At 38.2% G+C, this 20,655-nt stretch overlaps 1 pseudogene; it reads right to left on the bottom strand.

Annotated features, from left to right (window-relative positions):
- Positions 1–20,106: 20,106 nt before the first annotated feature.
- LOC115898516 lies at positions 20,107–20,198 on the bottom strand (annotated as a pseudogene).
- Positions 20,199–20,655: the final 457 nt, after the last annotated feature.

The following is a 20,655-nucleotide window of genomic DNA, read 5'->3' as shown; positions in this document are numbered from 1 at the left end:
TGTGGGGCAAGCAGTAGGACAGAGACCAAACCCCTGGTGTTTCAGTAATGAATTGAGAGAGACTTGAAACAAGTTTATGAAGTAGACTGTTGTTTGATATATAAGTGGTTTTCTCAGGCAGGTAAATTGTTTTGTCCAATTTATCTACAGAAAATTTCTGAAGCAAATAATAAAGTTACTTATTTGTTTATCCTTTTCTTTCATAAACACATGCTTTCTGGAAAAAAACAATTGTTGATATAAGTCTTATTAGTCCTAGAACTCAGCCCTGTTGACACAGATGGTCTCAGTTCTCAATGCTCCCTTTCAGTCATTTTTCAGCTTATGTTGATTTATGAATCATTGTCTCTGGAGACCTGATCAATTCATATCCATACTTGTTATGAATAGAATTGTGCCCTCCACATGTCTATGTTGAAGCTTCAACTTCCAATATCCCTGTAGTGGGAGATAGGACCTTTCAGGAGGTAATAAAGGCTAAGGGAAATCACAAGGATGGGACTCTAAACCAATAGGTCCAATAGAGAAGAGAGAACCACCAGGGATCTCTGTCTCCCTTTCCCAACATGCACAGAGAGAAGGCACAGAGGATACAATAAGAGGTCAGCCATCAACAAACCAGAAAAGAGGCGTCCCCGGAGACCAACTGTCATGACACCTTGCTTATGTCAGGCTCCACAATAGTAAGAAAATAATTTTCTGTTGTTTGAGACACCAAATCCTTGGTATTTTGTTATGGCAGCCCTAACAGACAGCACTTTTGTTTGGAAAATCCTTATGGTATGTCTGGTTTCTGGTGGTGGTCGTTTCAACTGATATCAACACTAGATTTTCCTGTTGTTTTTGTTGAGTAATCATTTTTTCACTTACTTCATCAACCTGTGGATGTGCAACAGTACTTAAGAATCTGGATATTACACATAGATATGGTAACATCAACAAATACAAAAAGGAAACGATAATCAGAGCTTTCTTCACTTCCTATTTATAGGCCTGGAGTTTCCAAATTAAACAAATGGGCAAACAAACAAAAGAAGTTCCATCCCCAATTCAAAAAGCTCAAAGAAACAAATATAGGAGTAATATATGAATTTTATAATTTTTAAATTTATTTTCTTGATCTTTCTAAGAATATTAAATATCTTAAAAAAATTACTAACATTGTAAATACACATTTTCCCATTAAAAATGAAGAGTGATTCCTTGATAAGTGTCTAGGAATCCTCTACTATGAATAAATACCTATAAAATCTCATTGACTTCTCAGATGGTACTTCTATGGCCTTACTCACATTGTGGTCTAACTTCCCTGCTAGCTAGGATTGTCTCGATTTTCTATGACTCTTATAGTATCAAGTGATTTTTAAAAAGTGGAGCATCATTTGAAAACCTCCTTGAAAGGTTAAGTGTGTGGATCAAAATTAGGTCCAGTTTTTTTCCTTTTTTGAATCAATTTTTCCAGTGACTTTATTTTCCCGTAAGGAGGAAAGCATAGGCCAAAATGTACCCTGAGTAATATCAGAAACCGTCCCAAAGAATACATATCAAGTTAAAAGTACAGTTCTTACTGATGAAACTTTTGCACCACAAATTCAGTAAAGTCATTGGGGCTCTTCAATGACCTCTCTTGGCAAAAATACCTCCTTATCCATCATGAAATTTTTAAATTCTAATATTAATAAATATGGAGTGACTCAAAATTACCCAGTGTCAGATGAGAGAACATAAAGTAGAAAAATGAAATAGATGAACATAGATGAAGGGTTAGATTTGATAGAGAAGCAGAGGATTCACCTACATACTGAACATTCCTTGTAAGTTCTATACACATAGTCAAGTATTAAATATATGGTATCTATTTTCTGTGTTCTTCTGACCCTTGCTCTTCCAAAGTCTCTTTGCAGAGTCTCATTTCTAGAAATGGTTTCTGAGCATTGTTTTGGAGGATGCAGAAACCACTTTTCCTTATATGTGATGTTACATGTAGCTTTAGATCTCTAGGTATCTGGTATTATCTGCCATATAAAAAGTGAATTAGTAATTAAGCCCAATTGCTGATTGCGTTAGGGTTCTCCAGAGAAACAGAATCAGTAGGATACACACGAATACACACATACACACACAATCACACAAATACACACACACAGAGAGAAGAAGATATTGGCCTACAGCATTATATAAGCTGTCAAGTCCCTGGATTGGCAGTCGGCAGGCTGGAGGCCCAGGAGACCTGAAGGTGTACTTCCAGCCCAAAGGCTGGCAACCTCGTGAACCAGAGCGAGAAAGAGAGGATGTTTCAGCTAAAAATTTAGAGATAAAACCACTTCCTTGCCCAAAGGCAGTCAGGTAGAAAGAACTGCCTCTTTTTTTTCAAGGCAGAGTCAAGCTTTTTGTTCCTTTCAGACCTTCAGTTCATTGGATGAGGCTCACTTCCATTAGGGAGGGCCACCTGCTTTACTCAGCCTATTGATTTAAATATTAAATTCATCAAAATATCTTCACAGAAATATCCAGAACAATGTTTGATGAAATATTTAGTCAACCTGTGTCCTAGTCAATTTGACACAAAAAATTAACCATCACAAGTTTGCTACTCATCAACATGACATTCATATGCATTTTTAAAACCATACTTAATATTCAACTGAAGAAAACACAAGGTTGTAATTCTACTTCACAGCACAAAACCTTTCTGCACACATCCCCAAACTCACTAACCCTTCTCCCAGAAGAAAAGGCAAAACACTTGCGTGATGTTTACTCTTTATCTTGCTAACGTTAACTTAAATACTACTGCGTAAAGTTAACAGTTCTTAAATGCTATGATATAAACTCAATACATCCTATGTTATATGATAAAGAAATATGATTGGAAAGAAAACAAAAGCATTACATGCACACACCTACATGTTTATAACAAAGTAAAGAGGAAATACTACTGATAATTATTGCCCTCATTGCTGGAACTGGTCGCATTATATTTATATCAACCTTTCATTCCATAACCCATTCTATATGACCTTTTACTTCAGAAAGCACTTGATTTAGTCATGGTTCTTTATCTGGGGGTGTGACACAAACCACATCTGAAGGATGTGGGTCATTAGTACTAATGCCTGGATTGATTTGCCATAGTTTTTCATTGACGTTAATCACAATGCATGCTCATACTAAGAGATACTCTTGTGGATGTCCTGCATTCCAGACATTCCCTTCCTTACTTCCATTGTGGAATAGGAGTCCATTGTGGAATTTTCCCTTGTTTGTCAGCATCATTTACCCCATCCAGCACTGTAACTCCCTTCTTTGCTACTTGGCTCAGAGGCACAAGGAACCCAAACTGGCTGGGGAAGGTGTTAACTTCCAGTTCACTGGAATCACTGTTGTCTTTCCTGATGGAAACATTCCTCCCTTTGAAACTAAGATATTGAAACCAATAGCAGAGCATAAGGTCTGTCCTCAGATAGAAACGGGAAGCAAAATTTTGCTAATGGGACACTCAGGAAAATTGTGAGTGGTACCACTTCCATTTCTACCCCTTGATTACTGGACCTGAGAATCCTGAAGAAACAACACCAGATATTGGAAGCTAACTGAGATCGTATACAGCCTTCTGGAACTCGCTCCAGCCCTGCAAGGTATTGCCACCTAAGTAGGGCTGTTGAAAAGCCTGTTCCACCCTTCTGTCAAACCAGCTGCTTCAGAATGGTAGGGAACATAGTAAGATCATTGAAATCTGTAAGCATGAGCGCATTGCCATACTTCTTTTCCTGTGAAATGAGTTTCTTGATCAATAAGCAATGATGTAGGGAATACCATGACAATGGATAAAGCATTCTATAAGCCCATGGATGGTATTTTGGCAAAAGTATTGCATGCATGGAAGGAAAATCTGTATGCAGAGTGTCTATTCCAGTAAGAAGAAAACACTGTCCCTTTCATGATGGAAATAGTCCATTGTAGTCAACCTGCCACCAAATAGTGGGCTGCTCACCCTGGGGCATGGTGCTATATATGGGACTCAGTGTTGGTCTCTGCTGCTGGCAGATTGGGCACTCAGCATTGACCATATGTAGGTTGGCCTAGGTGAGTTAAAGTCTAAATTTCTGAGTTGATAAATGCCTTCCTTATCTGTCATCATGGTTACTTTATTCATGAGTTTATTCACTGGTTATTTGAATGATTTCCCTTTACTCCACCAGTTTACATGTTGAAGCTCTAACTCAAATGTGCCTGTATTTGGAGACAGAGCCTTTATGAGGCAATTAAGGTTAAATGAGGTCATAAGTGTGGGACCCTTATCTGAGAAGACTAATGTTCTTATAAGAGGAGACACCAAAAAGCATCTTCTTTCTTTCTGTCCTCACACCTGCTGTGGTAAAGCCAAGTGAGTACACAGTCAGAAGGTGGCTGTTTGCAAGCCAAGAAGAGAGCCCTTATCAGAAACTGTATTGGCTACCACCTTGATTTTAGACTTTTCCAGCACCCAGAACTATGAGAAATACAACTCTTTAGGCTGCATAGTCCGTGGTGTTTTGTTATGGCAGCCCAAACCAACTAATACACTGATAAAGTCAAATATTTAATTATAAAGAACTGATAATATAAAAAATTGTTGGGCACTAGAAGAAAATGTGTGCACATGACTCATCTTATTTACTAATTTCCTTCCTTCTTTCCTTCCTTCCTTCCTTCCTCCTCCCACCTCCCTTTCTAGGGTCTTTCTCTTCTTGTAGTATCGGATTTATTCTGGAATGCGAGGAGGACGGGCTTCTTGGAGGGAGGCCACGAAAAGCTAGCCCTTTTCCATTCCGTTATTTCTTTCTCTTATTTCTGTCTTTTATTTCTCTTTCCTGTTTTTCTCTGCTTCTTCCTTCCTTCTTTCCTTCCTTCCTTCCTTCCTTCCTTTTCTTCCTTCCCTTCCTTCCTTCCTTCTCCTTCATTCCTTCTTCCTCCCTTCCTTCCTTCTTTCCTTCTTTCCTTATTTCTTTCTCCTTTCTTTCTTTCATGGGATCTGCAATGTCATGATCTCAGCTCACTGCAACTTCCACCTCTCAGGCTCAAGTAATTCTCCCACCTCAGCTTCCCAAGTAGCTGGGACCACAGGTGTGTGCCACCATGCCTGGCTAATGTTTGGGGATTTTTTTTTTTTTTTTTTGTATTTTTCATAGAGACAGCGTTTCACCATATCACCCAGACTAATCTCAATCTCCTGGACTCAAGTGATCTGCCCACTTCAGCCTTCCAAACTGCTGAGATTACAAGAATGAGCCATCATGCCAAGAACATTTCTAATTAGTTATTTTAACCAGACTGCAAGGAAATTGCAGCTAAATTTTGGACTCATACTAAGTAATAGCTAAGAAAGCAAAAAAAAAAAAAAAAAAAAAAAAAAAAAAAAAAAAATATACAAAGGATAAAGACCTTGTAAGGATTACAGTTGAAACATAGAGTTTATTTATAATCCAAAACCTTAATTCAGTAAAGAGTAAAGAAAATAGCTAAGAAAATCAAGAACAAAAGCATGAAAAACAACAACAACAACAAAATGAAACAAACAAGAAAAACACAGATGACGATCTGTGGCTCTAGTTAGTTGTCTAGTTCTTGTTCTATAGATTTTAGGAGGAAGCTGCTTGTGTCATGGAACCTCTCAACCTGAAGATATGTTGGAAGCTGTCATTGTTTGAAGATTGTATGCTTTTGAAGTATTCTTAGACTTTTCAGTTATACATCATTCCCTAACAACAACAACAACAACAAAATGGCACTCCCAGTGTTGAAGGTTATAACATAACATCGTATCTTTCTGTCTTAGAGACATGAATCCAGGAAGCTACGTCCTCACATTTAATTGCTGTACTAAGGGTAAAAATAAACAAGGACCTTTTCAACATGATTTCAGGGCAGAAGACTTCTTGAGAGGATGTAAAGACATCTCGTGCTTATTGGTAATAATACTGATATGTTCCATCCATTGGTTGCAGTGCTTTGCCATGTCTGACAGAAATGAGGTGGAGTTGAAGATCAAGAGAGAAATATCTAACCTTACAGGATAACCTGAAACAAATTAATGCAGGTTGGAATGTTGTTCCCAGGGTCCTGAGAGCAAGAAATTATACTCTCAGTTGACAAAGCCAGAGAGTTCCAGATCATTTTGTCATTCTGATCATTTGAGTTTTAAAATGACTTGGTTGTCTGTCCTCCCCCTGAGGATTGTAGGTGATGGGGTTATAGCAGAAAACAGTTTCTGAGTAAGCGGCAAGGCTTTGAAAAGTTCTCTGATACCAGTGTCAGCCAAAAGAGTGGCTATATTACTAGATAGAGGTGGGAATTCCCATGTTATAAATACAATATAATTTTTTTGTTTCATTAATTTTTTCCCCTAATATCAGAGCTGTATCTCTTCAGCAAAGAAAAGCTTCTATCTACCTTGAGAATAAGCCAACAAGATAAACTGGATAAAGAAAATGTGGCACATATACACCATGGAATACTATGCAGCCATAAAAAAGAATGAGTTCATGTCCTTTGCAGGGATATGGATAAAGCTGGAAACCGTCATTCTCAGCAAACACCACATGTTCTCACTCATAACTGGGAGTTAAACAATAAGAACACATGGACGCAGGGAGGGGAACATCACACACCAGGGCCTGTCAGTGGGTAGCGGGGATAGCATTAGGAGAAATACCTATAAATGATGGGTTGATGGGTGCAGTAAACCACCATGGCACGTGTCTACCTATGTAACAAACCTGCATATTCTGCAAGTGTATCCCAGAACTTAAAGTATAATTTAAAAAAAAAAAAAAAAAAGAATGAAAATCCATAGAAGAAATGTGGAAGTGTTCATAGAGGCAACTGAGACTCTTATTTACTTCCCACTTTCTTAGTTTTATCATGTGCTAATAACAGATGAGCTTTGAGACAGGGACATTTTCAGTAATCTTTGTAAAATGTTTCCATTAATGTCAACAATAGTAGACAATTTGTCATTACTTGATTGGCATATTTCATGGAGAATCTTTGGCAAGTTTGATTTGGGATTCTCTGCCACAAGCTAGTAGCTTTTATGAAAGTTTCAGAGATTATTGTCATATAGCTTTCAACCAAAATTTCCAATAACTCTTCAGATTCCAGAGTCAATAACTGGTGCTTTCTAATAACTTCTTGAATCTCTTCAAATATCTGACTTCTTACCATATCATGGGATCCAGGGGAGTTGGTCTGGAGTTTCCTACTTGTAGAAGATAAACTAGGGCATTTTCTTTTCCCTAAATGCTTTCCTTTTCTTTCTAGGCTTTAATGATAGTTACCATCTTAAAAAGCATTAGAACATTTCACAGTTCATTAATATGTTGACCATTTTTAATTTGTTTCTTGCTGAGGCTGAAAACTCTTGTTTCCATAGCATTTCAAAACTTTGGACTGCTTCAAAGTCTTGTTATCTGTGTATACTATAACTCTTTTATCTCTTCTCATTTGGCAGTCTGTTGTGAGTGAAATGTGTTTTGCCATATGGGCAACTTTTACTTAGGTTGGGGCTATAATTTAGAAATAAATTGAAATCTGTTAAGGCATATCTTGCCCAAGCATTTTCCATTTCAATCTTAAGATATGACCTGTCAACAAACATGATTAAATCTGGAAATTTAAGGACCATCTAATAGTTTTTGAGATAGTCAATTCTCAGTTAGAGGAGAGAGTCATGGATTTCCTTTCATAGGGTAACAGAAGAAGAGTATCACAATTTGAAGTGTTGTCACAACTGATAGAAATGTGCTGAGAATAAAGTAATTCAATTCCTTAATAGCTAAGCCTGACTACCGAAAAATGTGAACAAGGATCGCACAGCCTAAGACACCAGCATCAAAGACACTTTAAGATTAAGTCAGTGGAGGTCTTCACTTATTTGGGTCTGGCTGTTTAGACCTAGTGAGCAGAATTCCCTCTAGACCTAAAGAAAGGCTGAAGTAAGAATCCAGTCTATCAATATTCTTTTGAATTGAGTCAGAACAGCAAACTTTTGCCCAGATCGCTCATGTACATACAGGTGTAAAGATTTATGATAATTGGAAACATCCAGAGTGGGGTGACACTGAAGATTTGATTTTTATTTATTTATTAACTTTATTTTTAAAAATTTTTGAGATAGAGTCTCACTTTGTCATCCAGGTTGGAGTGCAGTGGTGCGATCTCCTCTCCCTGCAACCTCTGCCTCCTGGATTCAAGTGATTCTGCTGCCTCAGCCTCCTGAGTAGCTGGGATTACAGGCATGTGCCACCACGCCCAGCTAATTTTTGTATTCTTAGTAGAGATGGCGTTTCACCTTGTTGGTTGGGCTGGTTTTGAACTTGTGACCTCATGATCTGCGCACTTTGGCCTCCCAAAGTGCCGGGATTACAGGTGTGAGCCACCACGCCCGGCCTGAAGACTGATTTTAAGTCACCAAATATCCTTCATATTTAGGCTCCAGGGGAAAGTTAAATTACCAAAAATTTGTAATGTGATCCATATGTGGTGATTATAAAGAAATTGGGCACCTGCTGGCTACAGTAGACAGCAAAATCTAGAAAATCTCTATAAATTGTCTCTTCATGAGCATTCAAGAAAAATTTTGAGTTTCTTATAATCTCTCAGGATGGAGGTATTTAATTCTTTGGAATTAATCATGGCCCATCTAATATATTTTTCCCCCAAAATTGTAAATTTTCCTTTGAAACAGTATTAAAACATGAGTAGATAGGAGGAATCAATCACAGTCATCACTTTATTTTTGGAATAAGACATTTCACACACATATAACTTAAAGGTAGAGTCACAGATAAATTTAAATTTAAGGTCCTGGTAGTCCTGATTAATAATCTTTGCCTCAGTGAGCCTCTGAGGCATCACTGTTCAGGTAAAGGTTGAATTTTGTAGAAAAAGTTAAACAAGTCCTGATTCTCTTGATCTAGAGCAACTGAAGAAAGCAGTAAAAAGACCCATAACAATAAAATATTCAGCCTTAGGTAGCACTGAAGGTGAAATCATAAATATTTTCCCCCACAGAATGTCTCAAATTTCATGGTGATCTTTAAATTATCATTTAAAAGGCAAAAATGCCATTGGTGGAGCATTTGTTTTGGAGACTCCATCTGCATAGCAAACCCCAAACTATGAAGACAGCAGGCATGGGGCCACAGGAGCAAAGGTTTCCAGAGATGGTTCAGTGGTGACAGTCACAGGCTCTGGTGAACAGGTTATGTAACATAGTGGGAGGACTGGTGTAGCACTCTTAGTAATAAGAATTAGGGCTAAAATACGAAATGGAACTTTGTTTTCTGCTCAGAGGATAATAAACCTTAATTAATCATTACCTGCTTCATTTTTTTTTCTTTTTGTTTTTTAGCAATATGGGACAATTGTTTTGCTAATGTTCTTTTTTATTTACTTACAGTATTCACAGACATTTTAGTCAAGCATTTCTCTCCTCAGGTACTGAATGACTTGGGTTGGAGCATCTAGTTGCTATCTTTATAAGGCCATTAGTATATTGAGAAGTTTTTTGTTCTTATTCGATTTTTTTTTTTTTTTTTTGGTCTTTGTTGTAAAATCATATGAAAGAGTTCTGTGAAGAGATTGGCAACAGGGCAGTTTTATATTTCTGTATATGTTTACATATTAAATACCCAATTTCTGACTTAAGGTCTTTCAATAAAAGTAAGAAAGAGTTGGGGTCACATTTGCTTCAGGATCTGTTCTTAGATATTGCTGTAAAGTTGTGAAAGGCCCTATCCTTAAAGCCTCTAAAGCATTTGGATTAGTGCCTAGTCAGTCTGTACAAGAAGACTTTGAAAGTAACCTCCAAAATGTTGGCTACTACCTACAGCTTTTCCAAGTCTCTCTGACCTTCTCTGCAATTTCTCAGCATTTTTTCACTCAGATTTTCCATCCTTTTCTCTTTTTCTCTCTTCCTTCCTTCCTTCCTTCCTTCCTTCCTTCCTTCCTTCCTTCCTTCCTTCCTTCCTTCCTTCCTTCCTTCCTTCCTTCTTTCTCTCTCTTTCGTGCCTACTAACATCTAAAATCATCAATATAGATCTGGTAGCCAGAGATTATATGTGATTATATATGTCAGCCCAGAGTGAGAGCAGGGCTGAAAAACTCCCTGAGGGACTTGGCCTGTTATAAAGGGATTTAAATGCAAAGACCAATTGAGCTTTAGGGATTCCCAGCTGTGTTGAAAGAAGGAACTGGATTGGAAAAAAGGTAGAGGTAGAGGAAAAGTGACACACATAAGACTGAGGAGGATGGATAGTAGGCTAAAGACCACTAGTTTCAATTTGTCATTTGGCATAATCCAAAAAAAAAAAAAAAATCACTTAAAATATTTTACATCTTATATCTAAATAATTTTATAAGACAGTGATTTTGGTATCTGAATTTCATTGGGGAGTTTCCTCATTTCAATAAAAATAATGCAGATTAATGAATGTAATTTTATTCCCACACTGTACTAAGAGACGTCTCCTCTGAACAATTTTACTTTTATCAAAAGTTTTCCTGAGTAGCACTGCAATATTTAAAATTTTCTTGGCCAGGCACTATGGCTCATGTCTATAATCTCAGCACTTTGGGAGGCTGAGGTGGACAGATCACCTGAGTTTAGGAGTTTGAGACCAACCTGGGCAAAATATGTCTCTATAAAAAAATAGAAAAATTAGCTGGGTGTGGTGGTGCACTCCTGTAGTCCCAGCTACTCAGGATACTAATGTGGGAGGATCACTTGAGCCCAGGAGGCAGAGGTTGCAGTGAGCCATGAGTGCCACTTTCAGCCTGGGCAGCAGAATGAGACCCTGAAAAAAAAAAAAAAAAAAAAAGGAAAGAAAATTCTTGGTATATCAAAGTTCTTTGAAAAGATAGTAACCTAAATTCAAATTGTGGTATAAATTCATGTAAGAGACAGGGATTCTGCCCAAAGGAGTTACGGATTTAGGTTTAGACTGAGAAAACCCGCAATAATGTTGTAATAGTTTGAGGAAAACATTGTTGATATATCTTGCTTTCAGACCCCCAAGCTATCGTCTGCTTCCACCAATCACAGAAGCAACACACTAATTTTCAGTAGATGGAAACTCAGAGAGGAGCTAGGGCTCGGGACTAGGAGCTCACAGACAACACACAGTGCCCTCATAAGATGTTGGCAACTGACCCAATCAAAGTTAGTAGAAAGGACACCAACTAGGGAGGAACTTTGTGCACACCTCAGGCTCTCAGCTAATTACAGAAACGCAAATATTGGGAACAATGTCCACCTCTTCCCCAAGGACACACACCTATAAACTAACAGCAGAAAATGATTAGGATGGACATGAGCAATTTTCCCTGGTGTGGGGCTGGGATATCTCACAACTTGCTTCCTCATGTCCACAGGCCATAATATGAGGTGGTTCCATTCATAGCTTTCCACTTGCAATGTAAACTCTCAAGTCGGAGAATGAGCATAGTGAGAAATCAATCTATCACAAGCAGAGGAATTGACTAGGAATTGGAATGAATCAAAAAATTATTAAATCTGTAAAACATAGGTATATCATTATGAAAAAGGATTAGACATCACAAAACAGTTTCTTTTTTTAAATTTTTATTATTATTATTTTTTGAGACGGAGTCTCGCTCTATCACCCAGGCTGGAGTGCAGTGGCAGCGATCTCGGTTCACTGCAACCTCCGCCTCCCAGGTTCACACTATTCTCCTGCCTCAGCCTCCCGAGTTACTGGGACTACAGGTGCCTGCCACCATGCCTGGCTAATTTTTTAAAATATTTTTAGTAGAGAAGGGGTTTCACCGTGTTAGCCAGATTGGTCTCAATCTCCTGACCTTGTGATCCACCCGCCTCGGGCTCCCAAAGTGCTGGGTTTACAGACGTGAGCCACCATCACAAAACAGTTTCTGCAAAACAAAATAAATGTATTTTGTGTCCAAATTAAAAGAAGAAATAAATGGATGGATTAAATAATAGAATAAATAAAACTAAACAGACTGATGATTTGGAAAATCAAGTTAAAGAACTCCTTCTTCAAGAACCTAAAGAATGATGGACATGGACATCATGTCTCAAAGATAGGCATTTGAGAAATGTTAAGAAAAATACAGTGTTAGAGAGAGAAACATGAGAGTCTGCAAAGGAGTAAGTAAAGATCTGAGAGCAGTCACTTGCCCTGTGTTAAAGAATGGTTCAGGTGAGAAAGTCCTGCCCAATAGGGCAGAAACATGATGCAAACCCAAGACTAGGCCCAGTCTTGTGGAACTGGGCATCTGTAAACCCCATCGAAGTCCTGAACATCTGAAGAAACATTAAGCTGGTTCATATAAAGAATGAAAAATCAACTTACAAATGCTTTCTTGTCAGTAGCACTGGATAAAAGACATCAATGCAATGCCTTCAAAATTCTGAGAGAATACAATTTTTACTATAACAACTTAAATTAGCAATTAAGTATACCATAAATGTATGTATTTTATACATGCAGATTCTTAGAAATTTAAAAATTGCATCTGTGTGTGTGTGTGTGTGTGTGTGTTCAGTATTCAACCAAAATTGGAACGAAATGTAGGAAAACATTATTTTCATGAGATGCATGAACCAATTAGAAGTTTTTTAGGTTTGACCTTCATTCTGTTTTCTTCTAGGGGTAGGACTTGATAGATGTATGTTGCTATCTATCTGCTTAGTGACATTACTGGTTCTGCAATATTTACTATTGACACAATAAAACTACTATATATATTGCTTTACTGAGTTAAGAAAACCATAATAAACCTATAACACAAAAAGCTTGTGTTACTGTTAGGGAATAACTCATATATTTTAATCTAGGTAATATCAAAATGTTAGGGTGACTTACAAATCTAAGCTAACGGAATAGAAATAAAGTGGCAGGAACTTTAATTTTTGTTCAGTTTCTCACAAAAACAGGTTCAAAAGATACTATTAAAAAGAGTGGTTGATTAATAAATAATATTTAAACTTATAAAACTGTATAATAATAGTATCAGATAATGTAAAAAAAGCATCAAGATTAAAATATGTAAAAATAATTTTTTTCCAGAAAAAGAAAATTATGATATATTTAAATATTGATAAAATATATTTTTATTAACTAGTAAATATTTTAAATCTTATTTAAAAACATAAATTCTTACAGAAGTGGAATTACATTATAGCAGTACTATAATCTATATTGAATTACAGACTATGCTGATTTTATTTGTCTTACCCACATATGAAACTGCCTTTGTAAAAATTATAACAGTCAGACAAATTTGACATAGAAAAATTATGACACTGAAAGAAATCTGACCTAACTGACTCGATCTTGCTTCTAACCTCCAAACTGCCCTTGTTTATTCCTGGGCACAGGCCTAGCTGACTGTGAGAGAAATTTAGTTTATAGTTTAACTTTAAAACAACAATGAATAACAGCCTCATCCCCAAACTAACTCCTTCCTTGCTCAGGAACTGAAACTGTCTTGGTAAAACCAACAAATTACCCATAAAGTTAAAATTATTGCTGAGTAGTTATGTAATCAGAGGTCACAAAGTTTGTAACCTCCTCAATTGCTCCTATAGGAAATATCACTATTGTAAAACCTACGACTGGTGCTTGAGGTATTTTTCAGACCTTGTATTCTGACAGACCAGCTTTTGCCACCTGGACTGGTCACTCATGTCGAGAAATTGGCTCAGCTGGTCTTTTGACCGCCTACCCAGGAAATGACTCAGTGCAAGAGGCCATCTTTGAACTCCTGAGGTTTCATCCCCAACTCAACCAATCAGTATTTCCCACTCCCTAGCCTCTTGCCTACCAAAAAATCCTTGAAAAACTCTAGCCTCTGAGTGCTCTGAGGCTGATTTGAGTAATACCCTTCCATCTACTGCTTGGCTAACCCTGTGCTAATTAAACTCTTTCTCTACTGCAATACCACTATCTCAGTGAACTGGTTTTATCTGTGAAGCAGGCAAGATGCACCCACTGGGCCATTACACATTTATGAATAAGTAATGGAAAAGAAATTCATTAACTCCCAGTCACTTTCTAGTGAACACATTTCTACTAAACATTGAAGGAAATTAAAATATTTTACCTCAAAATATATTTCTTTGACATATTTTGACATGGCTGCCACTTGGGCAGCAGGCAGAAGTGGCCCTGCAAAGCTATCTTTTGAGGGGAAAATTTGCATCTGTAGGGAATCACTATTAATGCAGCCAGGTCTCCCCCTTTTTAAGTTTTCCTGGATCAGGGAGAGATTCAGTCTGACACCTTTAAAAGTCCAAAAAGAAACATTTATTCTCTATTACCTCTAAGGAAGGCTTCATTACGAGACCACCTTTGCTAGCCAAGTCTCTTCTCCCTTCTCCTGTGACCTCTTTTACCAGAATCTAAGCCCTCTATTTTTGCAACCTCAAAATGGTTTGTAAGAATTTGTAACTCACTGGGAAGTTGGGTCTTAATTCTGAAGGCTCCTGTGTATATACATTGAATAAATTTGTACGCCTTTTCTTCTGGTAATCAATCTGTTTCATGTCAGTGATTTGTAATGAAATTTTGGGGGACCAAGAGCCTACGACTTTCACCACATCAAGACAAAGTGTCTCAATTCCCAATTTTTTAGTCTATGGAGAGGAAGTTTTGCTTAGCCTGTACCTGTCATGATAAGATCGTTCAATTGTATTGATATAACCTAGGTATTAGCTAAGGTCACCCTGTTCTTTGCAATTTAAATCAAATTGGCTTCTATTACCCAGTTCCTTTGTGGTTTCTATGTTTCATGATCACTTCTGACTCTCCTCCATTCTTGTTTCAGCTGACCTCTTAATCTCACTCTTGCTTTATTTCAGTTGGCTGTCAATTCTCTTTACTTTATTATACAGAGAAATTTAGCTCTTCACTTTGTACTTGTATTGTGTCTGCCTTTGTATATCAAAAGACCCTTTAAAGTTTCTGCTAAAACAAAGGCTATGGGCTCTGGGCCTCACTTTGGAGCAGCAAAGAAGGAATATCAGTAGCTTTGAAATATAAAACTTTCATACTGTTTCCTCATTTTAAGTCTCTGTAAGTGGAAGAAAACCCTGTTCTGCTGAGTTTCAAGGTGTATAGAATTATGCTACCACCAGCATCCCCAAAATCTTAGAAAAGGTAACGTGAAACAGTTTTTCCTTTAGAAATAATATTTTTGCACATGCAGAAATGATCAATCAACACATGAATAATGCTTACTACTCAGCATTTACATGAAAATGTAGCAATATTTTCACCTGAGTTAGCAACAGCACACAGAGTTGGAAATAATATACATCTGGGAACCTCTAATAAACTATTTTTGCAACCCTCTGGAGTATGAGGCTATGAAGACTTCTTGAAGAGTAGATATTTTAATAGAAGAGAGAACCTACAGACTTGTCATATTCAGTAGCAAATTTTAGTCTTGTTTGGGAAGAGGCTGGTACCATGCTTAGCACAAAGTAACCAGTCAACACATACTAACTGTATGAAGGGACTCCACGTGGCCTTGTCTTCTGGCTTGGTCATCTCCTGGCTTGAATTCCAAGCTAATGTGGGGGATTTGGGTATGGTCAATGTAAGCCTCTGACAGTGGGGTAGGAGCAGGCACAGTGAGAGGAGCACAGAGCCTGCCCCTTGTCCAAAGAGCTGGCTGTTTCACACCCCAGGTGCTCTACCACAATAGCGGCCACGAGAGGTCCAAATGCAGACTGTGATGATTCCAGAGAAAATTTAAAATTATCCTTTCTACTTCTGTTAAAAATGCCATCTGAATTTTGATTGAGAGTGCATTGAATTTGCACATAGAACCACAAAAGACCATAAAAGAGAAAGAAGAGCCAAGCTAGAGGCATCACATTTCCTGATTTTAAATTACATTATGAAGCTATAATAAATAAAACAATACGGCTCTGCCACAAAAATATAAATACATAGGCCAATGGAACAGAATTGAGAGCCCAGCAACAGATCCACACATGTAAGGCCAATGGATCCTGGACAAGTCTGCCAAGAAGACACCATGAGGAAAGGAGAGCCTGTTCAACAAACAGTGCTGGGAAAACTTAGATATCCACATGCACAAGAATGAAACCTGGCCTTTATCTTATGCCATACACAAACATTAACTCAATAAATTAAATATTTAAATATGAGACTCAAAACTATACAAACCTAGAAGAAAGCTAAAGGGAAAACTTACTCCATTTATGTATATACCACATTTCATAGGTATGACACCTAAGAAGCACAGACAACAAAATAAAAAAATAAACATAGTGGGACTACACCAAACTAACCATATTCTGAGCAGCAAGGGAAAAAATCAACAGAGTGAAAAGGCAACCTGTGGATGGAAGAAAATATTTGTAAACCATGTATCTGATAAGGGGGTTAATTTCCAAAATATATAAGGAACCTCCCACAACTCAATTGTAAACAAAATAATAACCCAATTAAAAATGGGCAAATGTCTTGAATAGATATCTCCAAGAAAGACGTGCAAATGGCCAACAGATAAATGAAAAAGCTGCTCAGGGTCACTAGCCAACATTCCAATCAGGGAAATGCAAATAAAAACAAGATACTACTTCACATCTATCAGAATGGCTTTTATAAGAAAAATATAAAAGACAGCACATGTTGGTGAAAACTAAAAATAAAATTAGGAGCCCTCAACTGACTGACTGGACTCCATCTTGCCTAAGGAGACACCAGAGAAACTTTGGAAGTTGAGGTCCAGACCATGGCGAGATGACAGGAGGTGGGGCATGCCTCTTAATCCCTACCTTTGCTGGCCACCATTAGGCTTTTGTCCCTAATGGCTTAACAAAAATCAGCCCTTTCAGAAGACTCCGCATTGATAATGTCCATTAATAGCTAAATTTTCCAGGTACAGAACAAAGACAAGAAGATGTTAATCTCTCCTTCACCCTTCCCTGAGATATCTGCTTCCTCTATTTTCTTGTTTTTTTTTTTTTTTTTTTTTTTTTTCAAATATTCACCTTATCTTATGTAAAATGTAGATTTAATGCACATTAACTAAAGTCTCACGGGTACATAACCATTTGTCTCACTGCAATCCTCTCCCCCATTTTAAGGAAAATGTATAAATATGTACACCATTGATACAAATACATCAAAGAAATGCAATACATACATTGCATGCAATATTATTCAGATTTTAAAAAGAAGGAAATTTTGCAATATGCAACAACATGGATGAAATCTGAGGATGTTTTGCTCAGTTAAATAAGCCAGTCGTGCAGGGTGCAGTGTCTCACGCCTGTAATCCCAGTACTTTGGGAGGCCAAGGCGGGTGGATCATGAGTTCAGGAGATCGAGGCCATCCTAGCTAACATGGTGAAGCTCTGTCTCTACTAAAAATACAAAAAATTAGCTGGGCATGGTGGTGGGCGCCTGTAGTCCCAGCTACTTGGGAGGCTGAGGCAGGAGAATGGCGTGAACCCAGGAGGCAGAGCTTGCAGTGAGCTGAGATCACAGCCACTGCACTGGGCAACAGAATGAGACTCCATCTTGGAAAAAAAAAAAAATAAAAAAAAAAGCCAGTCACACAAAGAAAAATGTTGTATGATTCCACTTAGGTGAGGTATTTAAGACAGTTAAATTCGTAGAATCAAAGAGTGGAATGGTGATTATCAGGCACTGGGCAGGGAAGTGTAAATGGCCAGGTAATAACTAAGGTCCATAGTGTTTTAGTCAAGCAAGATGTAGAGGAGAAAAGATACTCTCTTTTCCACACTCATGTCAAGGTCCATGGCAGACACCCCTGTGACAAGAGATATATCAGCAAAAGAAAAGCATAACAAATTAACTTAACCAAAGTTTTACATGGCATGGCAGCCTTCAGAAATGAAGACCCCAAAACTCAGGACAAACTGTATTTTTATGTGAAGTCTGATGAAAAACGTGAATAGATGTGGAGAAACATAGTTGGACTAAAAGAGCAGGTGACCTAGTACTAATAAGCTGGAGGGAACTTAGCAAGGCCTCTTTGTTGAGATTATTCTTGACTTTTGGGTATACAGTGAGATCCCTGTGGAATGAGGGTCTTAAGATTTACTTCCAGATTAGCTAGGTCAGAGAATTCTTTTCATGGCCTTAAAGGAGAAAACTGAGAGAAAGTCAGAGAATGACCCTCTAATTTTATGGTTTTCTCAATTTCCTCAGTTTAGAATACTCAGTATGCCCAGGTGCCATATTTTGTAATATGTTGTTCCAAACCCTAAGAAAGATTAGTAAGCTCTAGAAATCTGCTATACAACATTGCACCTATAATAAACAATAATGTACTGTGCACTTAAAAATATGTTAAGAGGACAGGCTTCATGTTAAGTGTTCCTGTCATACACACACTGAAAAAGACTTTGGTGTCCATTAAAAGGCAGGTATTATACAATTACTACCACCCTAATGCCAACCTCTGTGAGTAATTAGGAAATACTAAAAGAGACTTCCTAATTTTCTAGTCTTTTCTCCCTTTTCTGTCTAGCATACAGTTTTATTTTTTAACATAATATATTAACTACAGCACTGTAAACCAGAAATGTTTTTTTAAAAATCAGAATCTACTTTTAAAGAGTTTATTCAAACAAAAAGCTGAGAATGTCCATTTGGGACACATAGACTCCAGAGAAAGGGGTTCAGTGCTCTTAAGTTAAAAGTTACATTCTTGCTTGTAGGCAGAAAAAACAACTGTTACAGGATTGCAATATTTTCTATGCAAGGATAGTTTGAGAGTTAACAGCAAATTAATTAGTTGCAGTTTGTTTCCTTTTCCCCATGGCTTCCTTTCCTTTCCCTTTTCCTTTCCTTTTCTCTTTCCTTTTTTTTTTTTTTTTTTTTTTTTGAGATGGAATCTTGCTCTATTGCCCAGGCTGCAGTGCAGTGGCATGATCTTGGCTCACTGTAACCTCTGCCTCCCGGGTTCAGCCTCCTGAGCAGCTGTGATTATAGGCGCCAGTCATCACGCCCAGGTAATTTTTTGTATTTTTATTTTTAGTAGAGAAGGGGTTTCACCATTTTGGCCAGCCTGGTCTCAAACTCCTGACCTCAAGTGACCCACCTGCTTCAGCATCCCAAAGTTCTGGGATTACAGGCATGAGCCAGCGTGCCCGGCCTTCTTCTTTCCTTTTTCCTTCCCTTTTCTTTTTCCTTTCCTTTTCCTTTCTATTTTTCCCTTCCCTTCCCCTTCTTCTTCCCCTTCCCTTTCCCTTCCCTTTCCCTTCCCCTTCCCTTCCCCCTTCCCTTCTCCCTTCCCTTTCCTTTCCCTTCCCCTTCCATTCCCCTTTCACTTCTCCCTTCCCTTCCCTTCCCTTTCCTTCTCCCTTCCTTTCCTTCTCCCTTCCCTTTCCTTCTCCCTTCCTTTCCTTCTCCCTTCCTTTCCTTCTCCCTTCCCTTACCTCCCTTCTTTCCTTCTCCCTTCCTTTCCTTCTCCCTTCCCTTTCCTTCTCCCTTCCTTTCCTTCTCCCTTCCTTTCCTTCTCCCTTCATTTCCCTTCCCCCTTCCCTTCGCTTTCCTTCTCCCTTCGCTTTCCTTCTCCCTTCCTTTCCCTTTCCCCGTCCCTTCCCCCTTCCTTTCCCTTCCCCCTTCCCTTCCCCCTTCCCTTCCCCCTTTCCTTCTCCCTTCCTTTCCTTCTCCCTTCCTTTCCCTTCCCCCTTCCCTTCCCCTTTCCTTCTCCCTTCCTTTCCTTCTCCCTTCCTTTCCTTCTCCCTTCCCCCTTTCCTTCTCCCTTCCCCCTTCCCTTCCCCCTTTCCTTCTCCCTTCCTTTCCTTCTCCCGTCCTTTCCTTCTCCCTTCCTTTCCTTCTCCCTTCCTTTCCTTCTCCCTTCCTTTCCCTTCCCCCTTCCCTTCCCCTTCCCTTCCCCCTTTCCTTCTCCCTTCCTTTCCTTCTTCCTTCCTTTCCTTCTTCCTTCCCTTCCTCCTCTGCTTCCTTTCTCTTCTCTTCCTTTTTCCTTTCCATTTCTCTTTTACTTTCCTTTTCCTTTTCTTTCTTTTATTTTCCTTTCCTTTCCTTTTTTTTGTTTTTTATTTTTCCACATCAGACAGGTAATGTGACAACATTGAACGAGGCGCATCTCACACAAGAGCATGAAAACCCAGTTATCCTGCTTATGAACTACAAAAGGGTCATTTTCTTTTCTTTGTGGTGATTTTTATTTTCTTTTCAACTTAAAAAGGTGTATTAATATTCCATCTTAAGACAATGTGGTAGCCATGAAGTCTGTGTAAGAAAGGTAAGAGAGAAGTTCATTTATAATGATGATCAGCAGTGATGTGAAAAGGAGTCTTCCCTGGCATCTTTGAGTCCTTTACAACATTTAGAAAACTGTGCAGATAAGGAAGAAGAGTGACTTATAATCAGAGAAAAAAGGTTACAGCTGCCTAAGGTATAGCTGCCTGCCACCTGACACAGACCCCATAATCATATTCCTTTAAGGCTGAAAATAATGAGTTCTAATAGCGTGTATATATATACACACAATTTTTTTTTTTTTTTTTGAGATGGAGTCTCACTCTGTTCCCCAAGCTAGAGTGCAGTGATGCAATCTCAGCTCACTGCAACCTCTGCCTCCCATGTTCAATGA

Source organism: Rhinopithecus roxellana, chromosome 6 (genome assembly GCF_007565055.1).
Source record: "Rhinopithecus roxellana isolate Shanxi Qingling chromosome 6, ASM756505v1, whole genome shotgun sequence".
Lineage (NCBI taxonomy): Eukaryota > Metazoa > Chordata > Mammalia > Primates > Cercopithecidae > Rhinopithecus > Rhinopithecus roxellana.
This window is presented reverse-complemented; position numbering and strand designations above follow the sequence as displayed.